General features: G+C 44.1%; 1 protein-coding gene across 22 annotated transcripts in view; it reads left to right on the top strand.

Moving 5' to 3' along the window:
• EPB41 (erythrocyte membrane protein band 4.1) overlaps positions 1-24047 on the top strand; it is a 154869-nt gene that overhangs the window by 22748 nt on the left and 108074 nt on the right. For 4 of the 22 annotated variants that reach the window (XM_084787453.1, XM_084787451.1, XM_084787458.1 and 1 more), the window contains exon 1: positions 3607-3801. The exons of 1 other annotated variant lie outside the window; for it this stretch is intronic. The gene's annotated coding sequence lies outside the window, so the exon portion shown is untranslated. Of the gene's footprint in view, positions 1-3604; positions 3802-24047 lie in introns of those variants that run through there. 17 more of the 22 variants (XM_084787461.1, XM_084787457.1, XM_084787455.1 and 14 more) reach the window with 10 other exon arrangements.

Genomic DNA, 24047 nt, shown 5'->3' with positions numbered 1-24047 from the left:
TTTAAAAGGCCTAAGATAGCCAGGCTTGTGCTCCTAGCAACTTAGTAGGCTAAGGCAGGAGTACTGCTCCAAGTTACAGGCCAACCTGGGCTACAGAGTTAGACCCTGTACAGGATGGTTGCCTAGCATATGTGAGTCCCTAGTTTTAAATAACGTAATAAATGGTATATGTTTGATGGCAGGGAGACTACGAGAGGCTTGTTTTGCCCTCTTTGTGCAGTTGGTGCCAGGGCTGGTTTTTATTCCGAAACGATTCTTCAGAACATCTTGCTGACGTGCCCAGCTTTTTTAAAGCCCGCCACAATAGATGGCTTTCTCCCTGAGCCTATCACCGAGGCCGGCCAGTTGTGTCCCTAATCCGCCCCTGTCCCAGATTTGAGCATGGGTCAGACTCCACTTGTCCCTCTACCCCTGCACGCCGCCCCCCGCCCCCAGCTTTCTTCCAGTCTCATCTCTTCCAGGTCACCAGAGGCCTCCTCATCTTCGCTCCCTGACTCTCCTCAGTGGTCTTTAGCTAATTTCACTGTCTCATTTCACCCTCTTTTATGCAGCTGGTGTTTGTGTTTGCTGGGGCTCAGTTTGTAACGGGGAAGGATTAAGACCTTTTTCATGCTTTTTTTTTTTTTTGTCTTTGAGCTCTTGACCGCTCCAGGGGCTAACAGACAGCTAACAGGGTCTCTATTCCCTAGGAAGGAGCAGGAGGGCTGTCGTGGGGAGGTAGGGAGTGGGGCTCAGCTGGCAGATGGGATAGAGATGGTCCTAAGGGACCCTCTCCTGGGCCTTGGAGCATGGCACAGGCACTACCCAGATGTAAGCACGGAGCCAAAGTGTTTCTGCCTAGGAAATTAGCCTCAGAGGCAGTGTTTGGGACCTTTACCCTTTGGTACCCAATAGGAGCTTCTGCAGGGCGAGCTGGGACTGGATGTCTGGTTCAGCAGATGGGCCCAGGAGTAAGGATAGTCTTTGTCCTCTTAGTGGCTGTTATTTATATCCCAGTCCTCATTATCGGTTGAGCTCAGCCCTACCCAGAGATTAGACACATAACAGGTGATGGCGTACACGGACAAGAAAACCTCTCGTGTCCAGAGAGTGCTTTACACACACTTCCATCTCCAGGCTAAGAATGAAAGGCCAGCATTGGAACCTGTGACTTTGAGATTTTAAAACTTAGACCAACAGATTTTGCTGTGGGGGGCTGCACAACACTTTAAGTCTAGGAGAGATTTATACCTGCCATATTGTTTCCAATGTTTCCTGCTAGCCTAAGATCTAATGCTCCTCAGGGTGGTGGTTACCAAATACCACAAATACTGTGGACTTCCTTGATGTGCCATTGGTTAGCACACACAGAACACTTAACTTCACAAGTCTGAATTTCCTGAATAACACGGTAGCAGAGGAAATGATCTGTCTGGTGATGGATTTTCAGCATCTATCCTTCATAGTACCAGATTTCCCTGCCTGAGTGGTTGAGGCTCGGAAGAGGTAGCACTGTTGAACCTAAGGGCTCAAAGCCAGGAACCAGGGTATTTAAGAATGGCTGGGCAGTGGTGGCGCACGCCTTTAATCCCAGCATTGGGGAGGCAGAGCAGGTGGATCTCTGTGAGTTCGAGGCCAGCCTGGTCTACAAAATGAGTCCAGGACAGTCAAGGCTACACAGAGAAACTGTGTCTTGAAAAACAAAAACAAAAACAAAAACAAAAACAAAAGAATGGCTGCTTCCTAGCTCAGATCACTTGAACTGTTTGAGTCCCTTTATTGATAGTACAGTCCACTCACTGGCTCAATAAATATTTAATATGTCAGCATTACGCTGTGTGATAAGCAAGAAGGACGGAGACCCTGTCCCCTCCAGTTTGCAGTGTCCTGGATCCAGACTTCAACCATTTGAGAGACCCAACCAGACATCAGTAAATAGGAGGCAGGCAGGCAGGCAGGGGTAAATGCTATGGAAAGTGCTGTGGTTAAAACAGGAAGGCTGTGTGAATGGGCAGTTTTACGTAGTCAGGTGGGCCGCATGGGGTTTATGACATGGTAGTATATGATGTGCTCAGACCTGACAACAGTTGAATGCTTCCCTGCCTGCCATTAGTTCCTATTTTAGTCTTGATAAGTAGTAGTGATATAATTAACACTTAACTGAGATCTTTCTATGTCCTGGGCATTGTTCTAAGCTCCGTACATGTTTCTGTTAATTGTTACAGTAACTATGTTGTCTTCTTTGTGTGTGTGTGTGGGGGGGGTAGGGGAGGCAGGGTCTCCTGTAGCCCAGGCTGGCCTCGAACTTACTACGTAGTGGAGGCTGGTCTTGGTTTCATTTACTTCTGCTGTCACTTTCCAAGTGCTAGGCTTCCAGTCATGCGCCACCACTCCCACTCAGCCTTTATTCTATTTTCCTGGGTTCAGAAGCCAGGCACACGGAAGGTCAAACAATCAGGCAGGGCTGAGACTGAGCGCTGAACCCGGGCAGTCTCAGCTGAGATTGTGAAGCGGGGCTTTGATTCCACACCAGTCGCCAGGCTAGCTGGCACGTGCTGGCTCTGATGTCACATAGCTCGCTTTCTGATCCCGGCAGGGCTAAGCGTCTCTGCTTTGGTTTCCTCATCTCTAAAATGAAACAGCGGAGCCTGTCTTATCTTCTAAGCGCGATGCTTACAACAGAACCCGCTTTCTTTCTGCCCTGTGGGGAGGCAGCCTGTTCAGACATCAGCCTGGCAGGAGGAAGTAAGAGAGGTCAAGCGGCCTCTGAAACTTCTAGAGAGAAATACACTCGCGTGCACTTCTCAGAGCAACCCTCGATTCATCTGGAGACCGGATTGGGGAAGCTGTACTTTAAAAAGAATTTTGTGGCTGGCAGGCAGAAGTAGGAGGATCTTAAATGAAGGGAGGGGACAGGTGAAATCTTGGCATGGTCTCAACAGTTAAGAGTCCATTTCAGGTCTTGCATAGCTGCCGGGAGAGGTAACGTCTTATTGAATGTCAGGGTTGGAAGGGAGCCTAGAGATGGCCAAGCTAGTAGATGGGTAAACTGAGAAGCCGAGTGACTTACCTGAGGTTAGTAAAGACATGGGGGGCGGGTGTGTGTGTGTGTGGCTGTGTTCCTTGGGGGTAACCTGGCCAGCAGCATCTACGTGAATTACGCTTTCCCTGAGAAACCCCCCCCCCCCCCCCCCAGATCACGGCTTCTTCCCAGGCCCTCCATGGGGAGAAAGATCTCACCTTCGTTCCAGGCACTAGTTGCCCCATTCTCCACACACGTGCTTCTAGAGCCCAGAATCCCGGGTCCCAGGCTCCAGACCGGGTTCAACTTGCGCGTGCGCAAAGCAGCTAGCCCCCTTGTCCATCTCCCCCTCCGTCCCCCTCCCCCTTCCTCTCCCCCTCCTCTCCTTACCTCTCTTTAGGGGAGGGGGGAGGTAAGACGCGGGGAGCCCGAACGGGGCCTCAGCCAATGCACTGGCGGGCCGCGGGCCCGGCCCCCTCCTTCCCTCCCGCATAGCCCAATAGGAATTTACTACAATGTTGTGGCGAGGCGGGGGGGAGGGGCGCGGGCGGGCCGCGGGCCGCGCCGGCCTCATCTCGCCAAGGAAAGGCGGGAGGGCGCGCGCCGGGGCTGCTTGCTCGTTCGCTCGCTCGCTCTCTCCCTCGCTCCCTCCCTCCGCCAGCGGGTTTAGTCAGCCAGCCTGCTGCCCGCCAGCCCGCGAGCTGCAGAGGGCCGGAGCCTCGGACGCCGGCGCCGCCTCCTGCCATTGTTCGTCCGGCTGAAGCTGCGGCTGGCGCGGGAGCCCCGGCCGGGAACCGCGGGTAAGGCGAGGCGGGCCCCCCCCCAGCGCGCGCGGGCGCGCTCGAGCCTGCGGCGGGGGGCGCGGCGCTGGCCCCGAGGGGACGGTCGGGGCGGCCGGAGGCGCCGCGGCCGCTGCCTTTGTCTCCAGTCCCCCTTTGCAGGCCCCGGGAGCCGGGGCGCGGGCTCAGGCGGGAGAGCCGGGGGCTGGAGGCGGGACGCGGCCTGGGGAGCCCGGGGCGCGCGCGGGGGAGGGGGCGGCGGCCGGGGCATCATTGAGGTGAGCGCGGGGGGCCGCACGAGGCTGCGTTTCAAAGTTAGGCGCCGGGTGTCTTCCGGTGGAGGGGTCCTCAGTCGGTGCCGGGCTGTCAGTCACCGTGCGGTGGGCGGGAGCTCTGGCAGGAGACCAGGTGGGCAGCGAGCGGTGCGGCGGACAGCGGAGGTGCTGGGTGCCGCTGCGGAGCGGAGCGCAGCGAGTCCCCGGCGATGGGGATGCTGGGCAGACCCGAGAAGTCAGGCGGAATCCGAGGGGGCGAGGAGCTTCGCAGCACTCCCAAGCCTTCCCGCCGTAGACCCCGCATGTTAGGAAAAAAAGCACGTCACATCTCAGAACCCTCCGGGTCCAGTGCCTTGCTCCGTAATCTTCAGGGGTCCCAGCGAGCCAAGGGTTAAAGCTATTCTCTTCAGCTCCGTGACCTCCTTTTTCAGTTCGCGCATCTGTCGGCTTGGAAGTCTTTCCCTGGCTTGCTGGGCTGCCTGTACCTGTGGAGATTCTGGAGCTAGGCTCACCCTCTCAGCTCATCACCAGGCGGATCCTCCTCGTGGGGGGAGCGTCTGCCTAAACAGGGTCGTCTTCCCTGGGGATTGGCTTTCTCTAGAGAGAAAGTGATCTCACGTGAAACAAATCGCTGACGGGCTGGTTTGGCTAACATAAATGACTAGTCTGTGGAGACTTCGGTTTGCGTGCATGCGTGTGTGTGTGTGTGTGTGTGTGTGTGTGTGTGTGTGTGTGTGCAGAGATGCTGAGGGTTGTTGGTTCTTTTTAATTTTAGTAGTCTGGGTGATTTCACAGCTGCTATTTTGTTCCTTCTGTTTTTAGGGAAAATTGCAAGAGATGGTTACGTTTGTGTCTCGAGTGTTATTATAGTGGGTTTATACACTCTCGGGATCTACTGTACTCCATGCAGTTGCTCGTTACTGTTTTTTTTTTCCTATTCTTAGTCTTGGCAAAATTTTCAGTTGGTTTGACCCTTTTAGTGAGGCAGGAAATGCATATCCTTTATGTAATTCTTCTCATCTTAATTTTGTTCCTTTTTGAAGAAGTTTATACTCTTTCTTTTCTTCTTTTTTTTGGAGGGGTGGGGGTCAGGGCAGGGTCTCTATGTAACACTGGCTGTCCTGGAACTCACTATGTAGGCCTCAAATTTAGAGAGGTCGCTTGACTTTTCCTTTTGAGTGCCAGTGTTAAAGGCGTGTGACACCATAGCTGGCCACTTCCTTTCCTATATACCACCACACCTGGCTCAGCTTTAGCAAATTTGAAATTACATATCTGGCTTTTCACCATCTCATTTTTTAGTTCATGGTTGGTTGGTGTGTATGGTGTCTGTCTGTCTTGAAACAGGGTATGGTTGCATAGTTCAGGCTGGCTTCAAACTTGATTTGTTGCCCATAGTGGCCTATGGGCTTACGTTTTGTTTTGTTTTGTTTTTTGTTTTTTTGAGACAGGGTTTTTCTGTGATAGCCTTGGCTGTCCTGGACTCACTTTGTAGACCAGGCTGTCCTTGAACTCACAGCGATCCGCCTGCCTCTGCCTCTCGAGTGCTGGGATTACAAGTGTGCTCCACCACACCCGGCTTGGGTTTATGGTTTTAAAAACTGCTTTATTTTATTTTATGCCTGCATGTCAGTCTGGGTACCCTGTGTATTGCTGGTGCCTTTGGAGGTCAGATGTGGGGTGTCAGATTCCCTGGCACTGGAGTTACAGATGGGTGTTAGCTGTCATGTGTGTGCTGGGGCTTGAACACATGTCCTCTTCAAGAGCAGCAAGTGCTCTTAACCATTGACCTATCTCTCTAGTCCCAGAGTTCATGATATTGTAATTTCAAACAAATTCATGCCCTGAGAGACAGTGTACTTAAGATGCGATTTGTTTTCCTCCCACCCTGTTCCTAAGAAAGCTTCCGAATTAAATTGTTTAAGAAACTGTCTGAAAATGCCATGAGATTTTTGAATTTTCTACAGGTACTTTGATACCTGGTGCCTTGGCAGGTCAGAAGAGGGGTATCATTTTATCATCCGATTGTGATCTAAAATATGCTACCTATAAGTCTTGGTGGAACAGGTAGGGTTTTTTCATTATTATTTTTTTGAATATATGAAGTTTGTGCTCAGGGCTCGAGAGACGGCTCAGCAGTTAAGAGCACTGGCTGCTCTTCCAGAGGACCACCAGGGTTCAATTCCTAGCACCCACATGGCAGCTCACAACTCCAATTCTAGCTCCAATTCTAGGAGGTCTGGCACCTTCAGACACACACACCACAGGCAAAACATCAATGAATATAAAAAATGAAAGTAAATAAATCTTTCAAAAAATAAAATAAGATAAAATTGGTGATCATGACCTGATTTCATGACTTTAAAATGTTAGTGGCCATCAGGGCCAGAGTGTGGTTCTGAAATCAAGGGTAGCATATGTTTAGACAGCAGTCTGTTTCCTTGGTATCTTAGAAGCAGGCTGGTACTCACTGGTAGTGCTGCCAGTGTATTTTCCCAAGAGTCTTACTGGGTTCCTGAGTAGTCAAATGCATATTCAGATGTGGATCCATCACTACTTCTAAAGGATGTGTTTTCCCTCCAATTGCTTGGGCATGACCTCAGCCACTTCATTTTGATTGTGAGCTGAGTAATAATAGTTTCAGTTACTCTTTAATTATGGACAACTTGGCATTTTCCTCTGAATAAGATCTGCAAAGATGAATTTTTTTTTTTTAAAACAAGGATTCCCCCCATGTTGTTGATCAATCACAGACGTTATAAAACAATCCAGAATTAGTAAAAAAAGTAATGCTTTGGTGTGTTTGATAGCTTTTAGCTATAGGGAAAGCCAGGCGCAAAATAGACGTGATAGTTTTTCCTATCAGTTCTATTTCAGTTGTATTTCTAGATGTATTGCCTGCATTGTGGCTTTACCATGTGTTCTTTTATGAGCAAGTTCATGGTGTGTGTGGCAAAATGCAGTGTAGTAGATACTCTGCAGGGCCCACTGAGTTAGATTAGTATTTTGATTTCCTCTGCTGCTATTTAATGAGTGCACAGTGAGAGGAATAAAAGGAAACCTACAGCAATGAGTACTGCTCAGAGTTTGGAGGCATTAGGAAGGAGAACGTGAGCCGGCTGCGGTAGCACACACTCAGGGAGGCAGAGGCAGGCGGATCCCTGTGAGTTCAAGGCCAGCCTGGTCTACAAAGTGAGTCCAGGATAGCCAGGGCTACACGGAGAAACCCTGTCTCAACAAACAAACAAAGAAAAAAAAAAAAAAAGAAAGAAAGGAGAATGTGATGAACAATCTTGTTGATTTTTTTAAACTCTTTTTAAAATTAACTTATTCATAGTACATCTCAACTGTTATCCCATCCCTTGTATCCTCCCGTTCCTCCCACCCTCTTGCTTTCACCCTATTCCCCTCCCCTATGACTGTGACTGAGGGGGACCACTTCCCCCTGTATATGCTCATAGGGTATCAAGTCTCTTCCTGGTAGCCTGCTATCCTTCCTCTGAGTGCCACCAGGCCTCCCCATCTAGGGGATGTGGTCCAATATGGGGCACCAGAGTTCATGTGAAAGTCAGTCCCTGTTCTCCACTCAACTGTGGAGAGTGTCCTGTCCGTTGGCTAGATCTGGGTAGGGACTTGATGTTTACTGCACGTATTGTCCTTGGCTGGTTGAGTCTTTTTTTTTTTTTTTTTTTTTTGGTAGTCTTCCCTCGGGGCCATTGCTGCTGTTGCTTTTTTGTTTTTTTAATATTTATTTATTATGTATACAGTGCGCATTAGATCACATTATAGATGGTTGTGAGCCACCATGTGGTTGCTGGGACTTGAACTCAGGACCTCTGGAAGAGCAGTCAGTGCTCTTAACCACTGAGCCATCTCTCCAGCACCCCCGTGTGGATTCTTTAAATACCAGTTTTAGGAAAGTGTAGTGGGAGAATCAGATTATGATTAAAGTTTGTTTACACTTACTTTTTGAAGTTTTATCCAAATAAGATTTCAAACACCTTAAAGTGTTCAGAAAGAGAGGTATTTATGTGAGAATAAGAAAAATTCTCTGGGGCTGGAGAGATGGCTCAGAGGTTAAGAGCACTGACAGCTCTTCCAAAGGTCATGAGTTCAATTCCCAGCAACCACATGTTGGCTCACAACCATCTATAACGAGATTTGTATACATAATAAGTAAATAAATCTTTAAAAAAAAAAAAAAAAAAAAATTCTCTGACTAGTATAGTGCTAAGAATGCCTTGAGAGGACTTTAGTATCTCTTACTTATTAGTTGTCATCAGTGTCTCCCCCAAAGTAGTTGAAAGTAAATATACAGCCTGAGTAGAGAAGCTGGGGGCACGATGTACAAATATTCCCTCTCTCTTTATGATCAGATTGTTACTTTTAATGTCCTATCATTATAGAAATTTTAGCAAGGGTTCACTTCGTTATGTTTTACATTTGTTTTTATGTGTATGAGAATTTGCCTGCATGTAGGTATGTGTACCGCATGTGTGCCTGGTGCCCACAGAAGAAGGCATTGGCTCCTTATGTACTGTGTGGGTGCTGGGAACCAAGCCAGAGTCCACTGTGAGAGCAGACAGTGCTTTTAATTGTTGAGCTATCTCTCTAGCCCCTAAATTTTCTGTTTTTTTATTCTACTATTTCATTTATGAAAATCAGTTTTTTTTCCCCCAGCTATCTCTTCATTATCTCCAAGATAAATCCATACGGATTAAACTTTGGTTGTTTATTGAATTCATACCCTTTGCCTTCCATGTCTATGGATTCTTTGAGTCACTTCCTTTCAGTAAATCTAGGCTCCTTCCAGTCATGCTTGGTTCCCAGTGTGATCTCTGTTTATAAAGATTAGAATTGTTTTGTTTTTAGCTATGTGGCGTAGAGTTTAGGCATGGTTACAGGAACCTTGACAGAGTGAGTTGCAAGGGGGGACAGAGTGCCTGATGAAATGGATAAGAATTATGACAAAATAGATTGGAAACTAACCAGTAGCTGCTTTACAGTTATCACTCTCTCTGCTATGGCCACTCGCTTTCTCACTTTGTGTGGGTGTCGGAGACCCAAGCCCAGGTCCTCACGCTTGTGGTGAGGTTTCTACCCAGGGAGTCATCTCCGCAGACTCGCTGCATTTGCTTATTTACCGGAGATGCCGTATGGAAACTGAATGCCGAGGAAACCACGAGGGTGTGTTTGAGTATATAGTTTTATAAAGAAATGCTATTTTAATGCTAAGTGTGTGTGTGTGTGTGTGTGTGTGTGTGTGTGTGTGTTTTCCTTTGAGACGGGTTTTCTGTGTGTCTTTTAATTGGCCAGTTTGAAATGCTGCATGTATTCAGGTGCAGGGTATTTCACCTTGTTAATGCGCTAGGTACATGCTGTTGATACTCACCCCCTCCCACTCCCTTAGTTTTTGGCCATATGGACACACAGGCAGAACTGTCAAGGGCTCCAAGGATTTAAGCCCTCAGAATTTACCTGGCAACCATTTCAAGCATGTAAGGGGGACACATGAAGGTAGCCTTACAGTGAAGGCTTTCTCCTTCATTTCCTTCTTTCGTTCTACCACCCACTTGATATTTCTTGCCCATTCTCTCTCTCTCTCTCTCTCTCTCTCTCCCTCCCTCCCTCCCTCCCTCCCTCCCTCTCTGTCTCTCTCTCTGTCTCTCTCTTTTTTAAGAAAATGATTCTGAGAGTTGACATTGTTGCTGGCCTACTACGGGCAGAGTCTTGCCAATCCGAATAGTATTATGTAATCACATAAACCCTTTCTATCATGGTGTCATGATATTGTATATATGCCCTCCCACACATGTGTCTTTAGAGTAATTTCTTCCCATCTGGTATTGGAATGAGCTCGTTGTTAGGTTATTTTTAAATCTTCCAGCTTTCTTGGCATCCTCGACACTCAAAATAACACAATTGCTCTGGGAGGCGAGAACATCTACATAGTCTATTAGTAGCTTTTTCAGTGGAAATGGAAGCAGTATTTTATTTTTAAAATCATACCTTGTGTTCCTTCTAGGCAAAACATGCATTTTATGTTTCCGTAGCCTCTGGTAAATTCGTAAGGCAGAACAAAGTCAGTTGTTACCAAGTAGATAAAGCTAAAGGAGATACACAAAATGATTCTAAAGGTATTTGCTTCTCCGAAGGTTTATTGGTGTTCTTTTGAGCTTTAGCAGCGTTTGCTCCCCCCCCCCCCCCATGTCATATAATACTTGTACTCACAGTAAGGCTTTCAGCTTCTGGAGAGCGAAGGATTGTTACAGTTGCTCTTCCTCCCTGCAATGCAGGTACGGTTTAGTGAATTAGCTAGGCCTACAGCACAGGGTGCATACTGTGATGCGAATGTCAGGATAATTAAGATTTAAACCCCGTGTTGTACTTCTGCTTCTAGATTCATATTTCCTTCATCTGTTCTTCTGTTTATCTTCTTAGAGAGTAAGTTGGAGAAGTCATGGTGCTTTATACTCTCAAAACATTTTGGTATATATTCATGAAGAATAAAGTTATTATCTTACATAAGCATGTGTTAACATGGTTATATGCATAAGACAGTAACAGTATTCCATAATATTCGTCAATGCCCAACTCAAGTTTAGATTTCCCCAGTTAAACTTAAATTTCTAAATTTATTAGTTATGTGCATATGTATGATGTGCACGTATAGAGGTCAGAAGACAACTTTGTGGAGTCAGTTCTCTCCTTTTTCCACCTTTATGTAGTTTCCAGGGATTGAACTTATGTTGCCAGACTTGGCGTGCAAGTGCCTTTATCCGCTGAGCCATCTCAGCAGCCCTCGTCAGTCTTACGTGTAAATATTTGATCGTATCTCCTTCATTCCTTTAATCTAGAACAGTACTTACCCCCCTACTTTGGTCAGTTTTGGTGCCAGCGGATTGTAGAATGTTCTACTCTGGATTTGCCTGATTGTTCCCTTGAGGTTTTGTTTAATTTGTTCTCCTATTTGCTTTGTTTCCTATAAACTGGAAACTTATCTCTGTGTCTTTGATTAGACACAGGTTAAACATTTTGGCAGGACTCCGCATGATGCCATGTTCTTTGTTCTGAATCACGTTAGGAAGTTTACAGTGCCAGTCTGTTCCACACTAAGTGTTGCTAATTTTGGTCACCTAGTCAAAGTGGCTATGGGCAGACTTCTGTGTAGTGGTGTCCATTTTTAGTATTTACAGAGAAACTCTGACATTGTAAATATGCTGTTCCCAATCACATCTTCCCATCATCTTTATCCATGTGTGGATCCTTGGGGATTAGGCATGTTGTTAGCTCTTGAAAACAAATCTGGAAGATTTAAATTAGGAAAGGAAGGAAAGATAATGATCCCCCTTTGCTGTCCTAGTGCACAGGGTTTCCCGCCACTGGGGTTCCTAACAAGTGGGCCTCCGTGTTCTCAAGATGTGGCAAGAGACTGGGGTTCTTGGAAGGATTTTGAGAAGAGGAATGGAATGCTCATTTAGTACATATTAATTATCTATGTTGGGCAGGGCCCTATGAATATATGTGATCATAAAAGGATGTAGAAGACATGGCTCTATTCTACAGGAGTTTAATGACTGGAGTTAGTAGAGCTAGTTGGACCCGTAGACAGAGCGTAAGAGAAAGAGCCGAGTCCACCTGTGTTAACAATGTGACTGTCTCCTCCGTTCAGCAAATCCCCAGCAGTGTTTACTGGGAGCCTATTTAGTGTGCCAGGCAAACAGTATCCCTGTTCAGTGGCTACTTACTCTGGTTCCGGCTCTTAGATACAATGTAGATGTTAAAGAATATCAGCTTGGGGAAGGGGGAGTGTTTTGTTTTTAAAACCTAGTTGTGTCACTCTTTTAAGTAGTGGCCATGGGCAGGTTAGGTCACGTGTGTAACGCTTTATTCATTCTGTAATGTAAGGATATTCTATTCCTCTAATGCTGTGATGACGAAGAGAGTGCAATACAGGAAGTTAAGCGTGTAAGTGTTTACCTTTTTGTTTTGTTTTGTTTTTTTGTTTTGAGGTGCTGGCACAGGCTAGGCAAGCACCCTGCTGTGAGACGCCTCCTTAGTCGGCTGTGAGCTATCTAGAACCCAGGCCAGCACCAGATGCCTGGCAGTCACGGTGACTTTCATAGTTAAGCCTCACCACAGGTCATCTGAGCTTTATTAATCTCACTTCACAGTTTAGGTAACAAGTTAAACATTAAGCAACTTGTTCAGAGTTATACAATTGAAAGTTGGCTTCAAGAGGGAAATCCACACGGGGAGGCTTTTGCTTGCTCAACATGTTCAGGACGAGCAAGTCGGGCATAGATTTGGAGGTAAACCTTCTTCTGTCAAAGCGGATAAGTTCTTAATAATGTTGTCTTCTGAAAGTACTTTTCTGTGCCTGTATTTCTTGTATAAAATGAACCAATGTTTAAATTGGTTATCTGTGTGTCCGTATAACTACTGTATGGAGATATGTAACACAGTTATATGCAAACCATTCAGTTTTGTCTGGTGTTGGTCTTTGGATTTGATTCAGACACCTACTGTAACCTTGGAAGCTTTGGTTTGAGTGTTAGCCTGTGCGTGAGAATTCTGAAGACCTATTTAACAGCCCGTCTGGCTCTACAGCTTCATTTCCGGGTTGGTAGGACACAGCTATGTGGTTGGTGTCCCCATTGTTGCTTTTATCTTTTGAAGCAGATGTGGGAGTAAACACACACACTTGAAAAACAGGAAGGAGTTTGCTTTGGGCATTTTTTTTTTTCACGGCAGCTTTTGCACAAGCCACCTGACATCTGAAGAGTCCGGAATCTCTTTAGAAAGACCCAGTCCCTCACTTTTTATAACGTAAACATTCTAGAAGTGCATTTAGTCAAAGTTCTGAGTGTACATGTATTTGTGCCCCTTTTACATGTTTTACAGAACTCTTGTGTTCCTGTTTTTATTTGGGACAGAGAACTGACGACTGTTTTTCTTCACAGCGCCAAGTAGCAAACTCAGGGCCTCGCTGAGCGCAATGCCTTACTTAGCTCTCCGCCCCTGAGCCCCCAGTGATGTCAGAGCCACCTCGATCCTGGGCTCTCTTTCTGTCTGGAGGAACTCGCAGTCTGTTCTAGTAACATTGTACTTGAGCTTAAAATACAGCACTTAAGACAACCTTTTTGGGGTTTTGTTCCTATGCTAGCTATAAATCCAGATTTTATTTTATTTTATTTTTTTATTTTTAGACAGGGCCTCGCTATGTAGCCCTGGCTGTCCTGGAACTTTCTCTGTAGACCAAGCTTAGACAGGGCCTCGCTATGTAGCCCTGGCTGTCCTGGAACTTTCTCTGTAGACCAAGCTGGCCTCACTATCACAGAGCTCTCCCTGCCTCTGTCTTCCCAGTGCTGGGATCAAAGCTGCTTGCCAGTCACCACACCCAGCCAAATATTTTCCTTCAATATCAGGCTACAAAGAAGTTCTTGCATGTGTGTGTGTGTGTGTGTGTGTGTGTGTGTGTGGTGTGTGTACAGAATGTTCATGCATGTGGGTGTATGTGCACATGTATGTGGAGGTCCAACGTTGGCTTTGGGTGTCTTCTTTAATCACTCTCTACTCTACTTGTTGAGGCAGAGTCTCTTTGAACCCAGAGCTAGCCAGTTCCGCCCAGTCTCGCTAGCCAGCCTAGGGATCCCTTGTGCCTGCCACCAGAGTGTTTAAACTACAGGTGATTGTCACACCTGCCTTGCCTGCCTTTTACGTGGTTCCAGGGATCTGAACTCAGGTCCTCACGCTTGCATGGCAAGTGCTGTGACCACTGAGTCGTTGCTCTAGTTCCACAAATGCTTTGTTGAAATCTCCCTTCTCCTCTTTTCTTCTCCTTTATCTTCTTACGATGACTCTTTCCCATACTTTTCTACTAATAGTCATTTGAGGGTGCGTTTGTTGTTGTTTTTGGTTGTTGTTGTTGTTATTATTATTATTATTATTATTATTATTATTGTATTTGGTTTCTGAGATAGGGTTTCTCTGTGTAGCCTTGGCTGTCGTTCCTGGACTCACTTTGTAGACCAGGCTGGCTTCGAACCCACAGAGATCCACCTGCCTCTGCCTCCCGAGTGCTGGGATTATAGGCATGTGCCATCAGGTCCAGGTGTTGTCCTGATTTTTTGAGACAGGGTCTCTCTATGTATCTCTGGCTGTCCCGGAACTCACGGTATTGACCAGGCTGGCCTTGAACTCAAAAGAAGTGCACTTGCGTCTGCCTCCAGAGGGCTGGGATTAAAGGTGTTTGAGGGCAATGTGGTGTTGGAGCCAGCTCTGGGTTTTTAGCAATGTTATGTTTTGATAGGGAAAAACCCACAACATTTTCTATCATACTAAAATAAGATGAATCATCCAGACTTGGTTTAGAGAGAGTTTCTGTATGTGGGACAGAGTAATTGGAGATCGTAGTAAGGACTTTTGTTCCTGAAGATTCTCTTTCCTCCGGGGAGTTTCCTTGCTGACCTCAAGGAGCGCAGCTCTCTCTTTTATTTGCTGTCCCAGAGGAGAGCCTTCTCTTGGTACTCACGCAGCACACCGCTGTGACCAGCCTGGGACATTCTGTTCCTCTCTTACAAGCTTAGACTTTAGAGATTTAATAGAGAGGCACATGCAGTGCCTAGGACAGGTCTATGTCATGTGACTTAGAAGGTAACAGCCACCCCACATCAGGATGCGGTCGTGTTTGGGATAGGTCCCTTTCTTGGTCTGCAGCACCTGTTTGCTTCTGATGGTGAAACCATATTTCTCTGCCCTCTCACATACACACCCTCTGTCCTGTCTCCCTTCTCCCCTCCCCTGATGCTCCTGTCTCAGCTTTCCACATGCTGTAATTACAGGCCAGTACTTAGTATGCTACCATACCTAACCAAGAGGTTTTTCTTGTTGGTTTTTTTTCTGGGACAGGGTTTCTCTGTGTAGCGTTGGACGCCCCGGACTCACTTTATAGACCAGGCTGGCTTCGAACTCACAGAGAAATGCCTGCCTCTGCCTCTTTGAGCACTGGGATCACAGGTGTGTGCTCGAATTTAAAACATTGTTTTATATTCTGTAAAATAGATCTTTTTCAGACACCTGATACACTTCTCTTGCATTCACTGGCTTGTCTTTTCACTCTTTTGTTGGGAGTACCTGCCACCCTCAGCCAGGGATTGAATTCAGGGTCTCAAACACGCTAGCTAGATCATCACTTTACCACTGAGCTACCAATCCCACCAAGCCTATCTGCATTTAAGCTCCTTTCTTACATCTTTGCTATTTCCTGTCCTTTTTATTGGTTTGTTTGCCAGTTCCCCTGTACTTCTAGTCTTTGTGTGCAGGAGCTTTTTTTCTTTTTAAAGATCTTAAGGTTTTTCTGTTTTTGTACCACAAGCCCTTATTGGTTATCTTTTTCTGTTCAGTCAATCACTTCCAGCTTTAGTCACTTAAAGCTTTTTCACGATCCGTTTGTCAGTCACGAAACAGCTCATTTTTCCTCTGTGTGGCACAGGCAAGGAGGGTATCTATTTCAGTGGCTGACCTGAGGCTGGAGCCTCCGTCAGAGCTTTGTCTTCATAGCTAGTGCCTTGCCTTGTGAGTCCAACACCTGATAGGCTTCATTGCATAGCTGTGATGGATTGCACTGTTGGTCATTGGCAATTAACTCAGTCTTCAGCCTTTTTTTCCTCTCTCTCCCAGGAGGTTGAGTGGTGAGACTAAAAAGCAGCCCCCATCCTAGGCTTTTCCAGGAGCCTTGACCATCAGTTATTTGTGTAGAACAGAAAAGGCACTCACTACTGGTGATTTCAAGAGTTTTAGGAGGTGGAACAGAGGGCGAATGTGTATTTATTTTATTTTATATCACAGTACCACATTAGGTAACACGTAGCTTTATGAGTTTCATTCTCCCAAACTTTCTTTGGTTCTTTCCACTGCAGATTCTTTTAAATGTCATAGGAATATCAGTGTAGTTGACTGGCAGAAAAACATCCCTTTCATACTTAAATGAGTGTAGCCTTCAACTCTGATTAGTGGAACAAACAAATTAAGATGTTACTTTGGAACTGTCCTTTTATTTCAAGGAATAATATTTAAAAGAGCTAACTTTAAAAATGAGGATATAATTCTATTTTTAAATCTCTCAACTTTTTTGTTTTTGTTTTTGTTTTTTGAGATAAGATTTCTCTGTGTAGCCCTGGCTATCCTGGAACTTGCTCTGTAGAACAGACCAGGATGGCCTTGAACTCAGAGAGATCCACCTGTCCCTGCCTCCTGAGTGCTGGGATTAAAGGCCTGGACCACCACATGCCCAGGAAGTTGGTGTTTTTTTTTTTTTTTTTTTAAGGAGCTGTATCATGGATCCAAGTACAGTGAACAAAAAGACAGAGATGGGAAATTAGCTTTTAAGAATTGAAGTAAGAAATTCTACTGAGGAAGGGGCTTAAGGGTCAGTGAAATATATTCATTTTAGGTATCTAATGTTTTGCTTTTCTTTAAGTTAGAAAACAGTCTATATGTTGAGTAATAATAGAATATAATGTATGTTGATAGCTTAATATTTTCCAGTTTAGTTGTTTTGTAGGCTTCTTAAACTAGATTTGGCATCAAAACTCTTTAAGTTTCCTTTCATTGCTACAAAGTCCTGTTGGCTTGTTAGATTAGATTGCCGTCTAATTAGTGAAGATTCCGCAACCACTGGAGTTGTGCTGATGAGCACCGCCTTGGCTGCTGTTGTATTTGTGCGTCGGTGTCCCAGCTGCGACAGGAGAGCTGACTTGTGCGCTATATAGCTCTCCATTGAAGGAGACGTGTGCTTATTTCTTTCGAGCAGATATTGTGAATGACTCTGAGAATAGAAATGTCACCACACAGGTTAGGATTTTTGTTAACTTGTAAAATTTTATTCCTTCAATAACCTTTCATAATAGATGCAACATTATTATAATTGGAAAGAACCTTAAGATTTGTGTACCTCAACTTCTCATTCAACACATGGAACTTGCTGTATGTTTGTCCGCAGTGCGGACATAGTTTAGGATAACTAGGATACTTTGGAGTATTTGACATTTTAGATGCTGCTTCTTTTGGTCTATTGATGCTCATTGGATCATATTTTGAAATTTCTATAGTATATACAAATAAGTGCAACTTGGATAATTAATTGAAACTTGGTTCTTCGTTTCTGTAGCAAGCACAATTTGTCTCATGCTTCTACTCTCAATATGTTACTTTAGTCAATAAAAATAAAATATGAATATAGGCAACTCATTTAAATCTCACAGAACTGTTCTAAGGTTCGTTGGCTTAAAAACATGTTTGACTTACTGAATACATTTATAAGGCAGATACGGTGCTAACAGATACTTCAGGTATTTATATTTTTAACGTGGAATGAAACTCAGCGAAGGAGAGAGGAGTGGTGAAAACTACATCGCAGCTAAAACATCCTGCGCGTAGAGCGAGCGTGTAAAATGAGGCAGGGCTACAGGAGGGACAAGGGAGCTGCCTCATTATTCAGGAGTGGGGATGGAGCAGCTGGGGAATGGAATGGGGAGGCCAAATTAATGGGTCAGTGTAACTTGAGATTCTTTGCTTAATTATGAATCTTAAGTAGGCCTCCTTAATCCCTTAAGGATGAATGGCTTTCTTTTTGGGAGATGCAACTGGGGAATTCTTCCAGGGTTTGAAAGCCATTAACAATAACAGTTACTGTAGATACACACAGAATAGGTTGGGCATCTAAATGGTTAACTTAGGAGGGTTCATATTAATTTTTGCTAACTAGCTAATTTGTTTCAGTCTGTTAGTTCACTGGGCTACAAATGGAAACATTGTTAATATTTGACAAATGGAAATGTGTTTTTCATGTTTTTTTTTAAAAAAAAAAATACAGGCTCAGATGCCTTCTAAGACATACTTGTGGTAATTGTCACATGTATTAGCCATACTTCAATAGAAATTATATTTACTCGATCTTAAATTATGTGGAAAATTTGCTCCTCCAAGAAACTTAATACATTGTCAGAAAACAGCACAAATCAATAGTTCTTGGAAAGCTGCTGAGGACAGCACTGTCTGTCTTCTGTTAAGTGGTGAGAAACGGATTATTGACCCTCTGAAGCAACAAACTGGTGATAGCAAGAATGGGGTGCCATTTCTTTTTTTCTTTTTTCTTTTTGGTTTTTCGAGACAAGGTCTCTCTGTGGAGCCCTGGCTGTTCTGGACTCGCTTTGTAGACCAGGCTGGTCTCGAACTCACAGGTGTGCGCCACCACACCCAGCTGGGGTGCCATTTCTTAAAATTTATTTATTGTATATGGGTGCTCTATCTGCAGAAGAGGGCATCAGATCTCATTATAGATGGTCGTGAGCCACCGTGCCGTTACTGGGAATTGAACTCAGGACCTTTGGAAGAGCAGGCGGTGCTCTTAACCACTGAGCCATCTCTCCAGACCCTGGGGTGCCATTTCTTAATGATTTATCAGCAATATCCCTTTATCCTGTCTTTTATATCCTTATTATATGACATTTAATATATTAAAAAGGAGCAAAGCTGGGTGTAGGTGCATGCTTGTAATTACAGCCTCCAGAGACTGTTGGAGAAGGAGTGGAGTTCAACACTGGCCTGGGCTGTGTATCTAAGCTTTAAACAAAGGACACATGGGACATAAGGTGTAACTTAGGAGGTACGATAACAGAGGAGGCCCTCATAAACCCTCATCTCACTTAAGAACTGGGGAGTTTCCTCAGTATTTGACACTACTGCTCTTCCCTCTCTTAGCTGTCTGGTGTTTCCCATTAGACATAATTGCTGTAAACAAAGCACTATGTATTTTATATTACTTTTTTTTTTTTCCTTGAGGCAGGAGGGTCACTGGAGTGCAAGACTTTAAAGTCATCACAGGTTAAAAAAAATGCATCTTAAAAAATTGCTGTGTCTTATTATGTGTAGACATATTACAATAGATGGAACCTTAAAAACATGTTATCTAGGAGCCAGTGAGACGGATCACTAACTAAAGATGCTTGCCATTAGCCTGAGGACCTAAGTTCAATTGCTGAGACCCACATGGTAGAGAGAACCAACCCCAACAAGGTATTCTCTGACCTCCATATGTGCACCATGGTGCTCACACATGCACATGTGTCTGCATACACACACACACAAATAAATGTAAAAAAACAATGCTGTCTAATTTTAAAGGAAAAATAAAAAGGGTTGAGCTGGGTGTGGTGGTGCACGCCTTTAATCCCAGCACTCATGGAGGCAGAGGAAGGCAGATCTGTGTGAATTCAAGGCCAGCCTGGTCTACAAAGCGAGTCCAGGACAAAGAAAGACAGACAGACAGAAAGAATGGTACTGTGTATTAGTGCTCTGTTTGGTAGTAAGAACAACTCATACTGTCAGCAGTTTAATAAAGCAGCTGGCTTAGAGATGTTATGTATTGAAGAAAAGACCATGTGAGCAAGTTCAGATCTGCGTTTGTTTTGCCTTTATAAGTGTGATTTGGATTTAGAAGAAAAAGAGCAACTGGAGTGCTTTTTACTGAGAATGCTTGGGTCATAGAGATTTTAGAGAGCAAAAATCTATGTGAATATTAAGCAAAAAGCTTTCTTGGAAACATGAGGAAGGCTCTCGATTTCAAAATTTATGCCTTACGGACCTTAACATATGGCTTCACTTCTGAAGGTCCCGAGATGAGTGCTCACACCCAGCCAGCCATATGTGCTCTAAGCAAGAAGACCTTAGGGGATGGGTTAAGAGGCCAAAGGGCAGTAACTTCCATTTATATCCTTCCAGCTGCCTCTGTCAGCCTTTTAGTCGGCAAGGTTCTGCCCTCAATTACACGAGGGTTTTGTTAAGGCAAACAAGGGAGCCTGGTCTTGGACAGGCATCTCACGCGTTCTGCACAGTTACCGCAAGGCTAAGCGAGGAAATAACTCTCGTCGGTTTGCCCTGGATGGCATTAGAGTTACTGGTTTTAATGATCAAGGAAACCAAGTTAATGTGAGTTGTAACCAGGCTGCATCCGAACATGAGGCTAACCCATACGGAAATTTAATTTATTTACTATCCAAGTGCTTAGGTGAAGACGAAGAGGTTGAGCAGGAGAGCTGTCCCAAAGAGAAGTGGTTCGATGTGTCTTGGGGGATTGAAGTGTCAGACTGAGGAGCACGGTAACAGCTCCTCAGCAAATCAAGAGATTGCAGAGTGGATGGCCTGGTTAGGAGTAGGTTATTCATAAAAAAAAAAAAAAAGCTATGAATGTAATGTGAAATTAGGAGGTCTGAAGAGGACTGTGTTTAAAAACCTAGGAGGTAGCTTGAGAATTATTGTTACCTACTTGAGTGGTACCTTGCCTCATCACTGATGAGGAGAAGCAGGGGAAAGGCATGTTGTTCTTACGGGAGATCTGGGCTAAGGATGTGGTTAGAGGGAAAAGAAAACCTGGATTCAGTCGGGTCCAAATGAATTATGTAACGAGACCTGGATGGCTCACTGAGTAACCCTGACAACCCACCAGGTTCCCCAGTGGACAAAGGACAGAACAAATTGTCTAGTTGTCCTCTGACCTCCAATATGTAATAAAACACAATAAAGTTTAATTATTCACTTCTCTTGGGTAGTATCTTAATAGTTTATGCTCATTGTTGTAAATCCGAAAAATACAGAATGAGAGAAAAATACCTTTCCACAAGAAGATAACCAGTATAATCTTTGTGTATTTCTTCAATAGAGTATGTGTGAGGGGGTGGGGTGCTGGGCTCTGCACCCTGGCCTTTTTCATGTTAAGCATGCACTCTGCCACTGGGCTACATCCACAGGGTGGTGTTGGGTTATGAATTACGTTCATTAAGTACATTGGCAAGAAAGGTACTTCCTAGTAAAGACTGTTAATCTAGATGAAGCTTTCCCTGCTTTGTAAACTTCTTATGTGAGCCAGGCGATGGTAGCACTTGTGGGGTGGAGGCAGGTAGATCTCTGAGTTTGAAGCCAGCCTGGTCTACAGAGTTCTAGGACAGCCAGGGCTACACAGAGAAACCGTGTCTTGAAAAACAAAACAAAACAAAACAAAACAAAAAAACAAACAACAAACAATTTCTTATGTGAAGTGAGACAGAGATAAAGAAATCCTGAGAGTTCACTCAGGACCTCAGCTGTGCTTTCCTCCTCATCTCATTTAGGAATTGGTTGGAGTGGCTCAAGGGAAGACAGAGCACATGTGTAGACTACACAGTCATTTAGTGGGCATGGGCAGCTGAGGTCATCAGCATAATTATCTGTACATGCCCTAGATACTAGGAGAAGACAAACTGAGCACTTCACAAGAATATACTCCCTTAACTCAGACTTGTATTTCTCCTTTTTTTTAGTTATATTTCTTTTTTCATATATGTTCATATTATTACACATAAATAAAACTACATACAGCAAGAACCACGAAACAATCAGGAATTACATAAATGTTACATTCATGGTGATTTGCCTATTTGTATTTGGCAAACTTGAATAAAGCATCTTTCCTATTTTGGTGAGTCTTAAATTCAGAATGAAAAGCAATACCTATTATTTCTCATCTCTATCAACTTAAAACATCTATCTAGACCTAAACGCATCTTAATCCATAACAACTTAATAACTAACTTAATCCATAAGAACTAAACTTAATTGTAAAACTATCTGGTCTTCAACCCCATCAGAGGCTTGAGAAGGAATAAAACTTAATTACCTGAGTGAATTGGAAGTGCAGGTTAGCAGCTTCTAAAATGAGAAGATGACAGAGACAGTTTGCTGCCTAAACAGTCACCTAAGACTCCCTATAATGTTGGAGCATCATCTTCAGCCTTCAGGCCCAATATATCTGACAGACATATTTGTGAGGCAGGAACTATCAGGGAGTTGTTTACCCTGTCTTGGCAGAGTTTGGTTGTCCATTCTGCCTGCATCCAAGCTTGCCCATTTTTAGGCAGAATTCTGTCTGTGGCAGAAACAAGGACATTTTGCTCAGTGGCTGGTTTGCCACATTTAAAACCATCTCCATGAGGAAGTTCTTTGATGCTCATCATCATCTTTGAGGTAGACTGGGTGTTGACAGGAGTTAACCTGCTTTTTTTTTTTTTTTTTTGGTCAAGGAATCTTTAAAATAACAAAAACACCTTTACATGTCATATTCTGTAGGTCTCTGAGGTTTTTTTTGAAGACCGTATCTAACTATTTTACCTTATCTATTTATAGAATCCTGTTAAACCTAGAATGTATAGTCTTGTGATACAGAATTCAAATTTAAGATTATTCCTCATACACATTATACATATTTCCACTCTAATATGAGGTACTGTACCCATACAAATTAATTATAATACAAGGTTTACTTCCAATACCTTGAAAGTGGTATCACAGGCTGTTTAGAATAATTAAGTAATACAAGGTAATGTTAGTTTATCAAGCCATGGTCATGTCAATTACTAGTCTATCTTTATCAGACAATTCTTTCCCGAGTCAGTATTTCCTGAGATACATGAGATGAATGCTATCATCACAGACCTCTCATTCTCTTTTAATTTCTTATATTTTACAACTTGTAATGTTTGAGATAATTTCAAACATGTGTAAAGAGTACTTGCTTATACGCTATAATCAGCCAGGTGCTCCTGTCATCCAGCCTTGAGTCTAACCAGCTACTTTTCTTCTTGCATAATATGGATGCAAATCCTAGACATTATATAAATTTAGCTGTAAATAATTTGTTACTTTTCTTTCTTCTCTTCCCCCTCCCTGTCCCCCCACCCCGTCCCTCTCTCTTTCTTTTTTTCTTTGAGACTAGACGGTCTCACTGTGTAGCCCCAGATGGCCTGGAACTCACAAAGATCAGCCTGGCTCTGCCTCTCAAGCACTGGGGCTAGAGATACACACAACACCATGTCCAGTCTGACAGTCGCTCTAAAAAATAACCACACAGAGACGGGGATTCAGCTCATTTGGTGGACTGTTTACCCAGCATGCACGAGGTCTGGGTTTGGTTCCCAGCGCCACATAAAAACCAGGTGTGGCGGGAGGCGGAAGTAGGAAGATCAGAAAGTCCAAGATCATTCCTGCCTTCGTAGCAAGACAGAGACCAGCCTGGGCTCCCCGACCCTGACTGAAAATAAAATAAAAGATCCTATTGCATTGTGGTAACATCTTTTCAAAAAGATAATTATGTACATCAAATGTGCTTTAAAAAGAGCCCAGACTGGGGCTGGAGAGATGGCTCAGAGGTTAAGAGCACTGACTGCTCCTCCAGAGGTCCTGAGTTCAATTCCCAGCAACCACATGGTGCCTCACAGCCATCTATAATGTGATCTGATGCCCTCTTCTGACATGCAGGTTTGTGTGTAGGCAGAACACTGTATACATAGTAATAAATAAATAAATCTTAAACAAGCAAACAAATAAAGAGCCCAGATCTAAGAACCTGCTCAATTGACATGATTTCAAATAAAGATCACATTAGTGCTAACTTAATGATTATGACAAAACAGAGGTTTTTTTTTTCTGAGAAAAGCATGACTTACCTACCTTTGTGTTTTAAGTCTCATATTCATCTTAATAGAGTTAGTGATGAATAGGTGGATAAAAGCCAAGATTCTCAAAACTCACATGCCTTCAAGTAGTTTGGGCGCTGTGGAATCAGTTTTCTGAGCTTCAGCCCCAGTCTCTCATTCGGTTTTTGAGTGGCTAGTGTGAAATTTTTTTGTTTCTAATTAGGTGGTGCTGATGATACTGGCTAGGTAGGGGACTTGCTTTAGAATCAGCTTTTAACAAAAACGTTCTTAAAGACTGGGACCCAGGCATCTATATTTTTAGCATGTTCCACAATGGTTCTGATACATATTCCAGGTTTAAGAGTTACAGATATTCTTATAGATTTTTTTTTCCCCTCCATAATTTCCAAGTAAAGGCTTGCACAAACTGCAGCGCCAACCAAGGACAGTGCATGCAGTAAACCTAGACCCCCTGTTCAGATCT

Source organism: Acomys minous, assembly GCF_964271855.1.
Source record: "Acomys minous genome assembly, chromosome: 6".
Lineage (NCBI taxonomy): Eukaryota > Metazoa > Chordata > Mammalia > Rodentia > Muridae > Acomys > Acomys minous.
The sequence above is the reverse complement of the archived record's forward strand: the minus strand, read 5'-3'. Positions and strand labels throughout refer to the sequence as shown.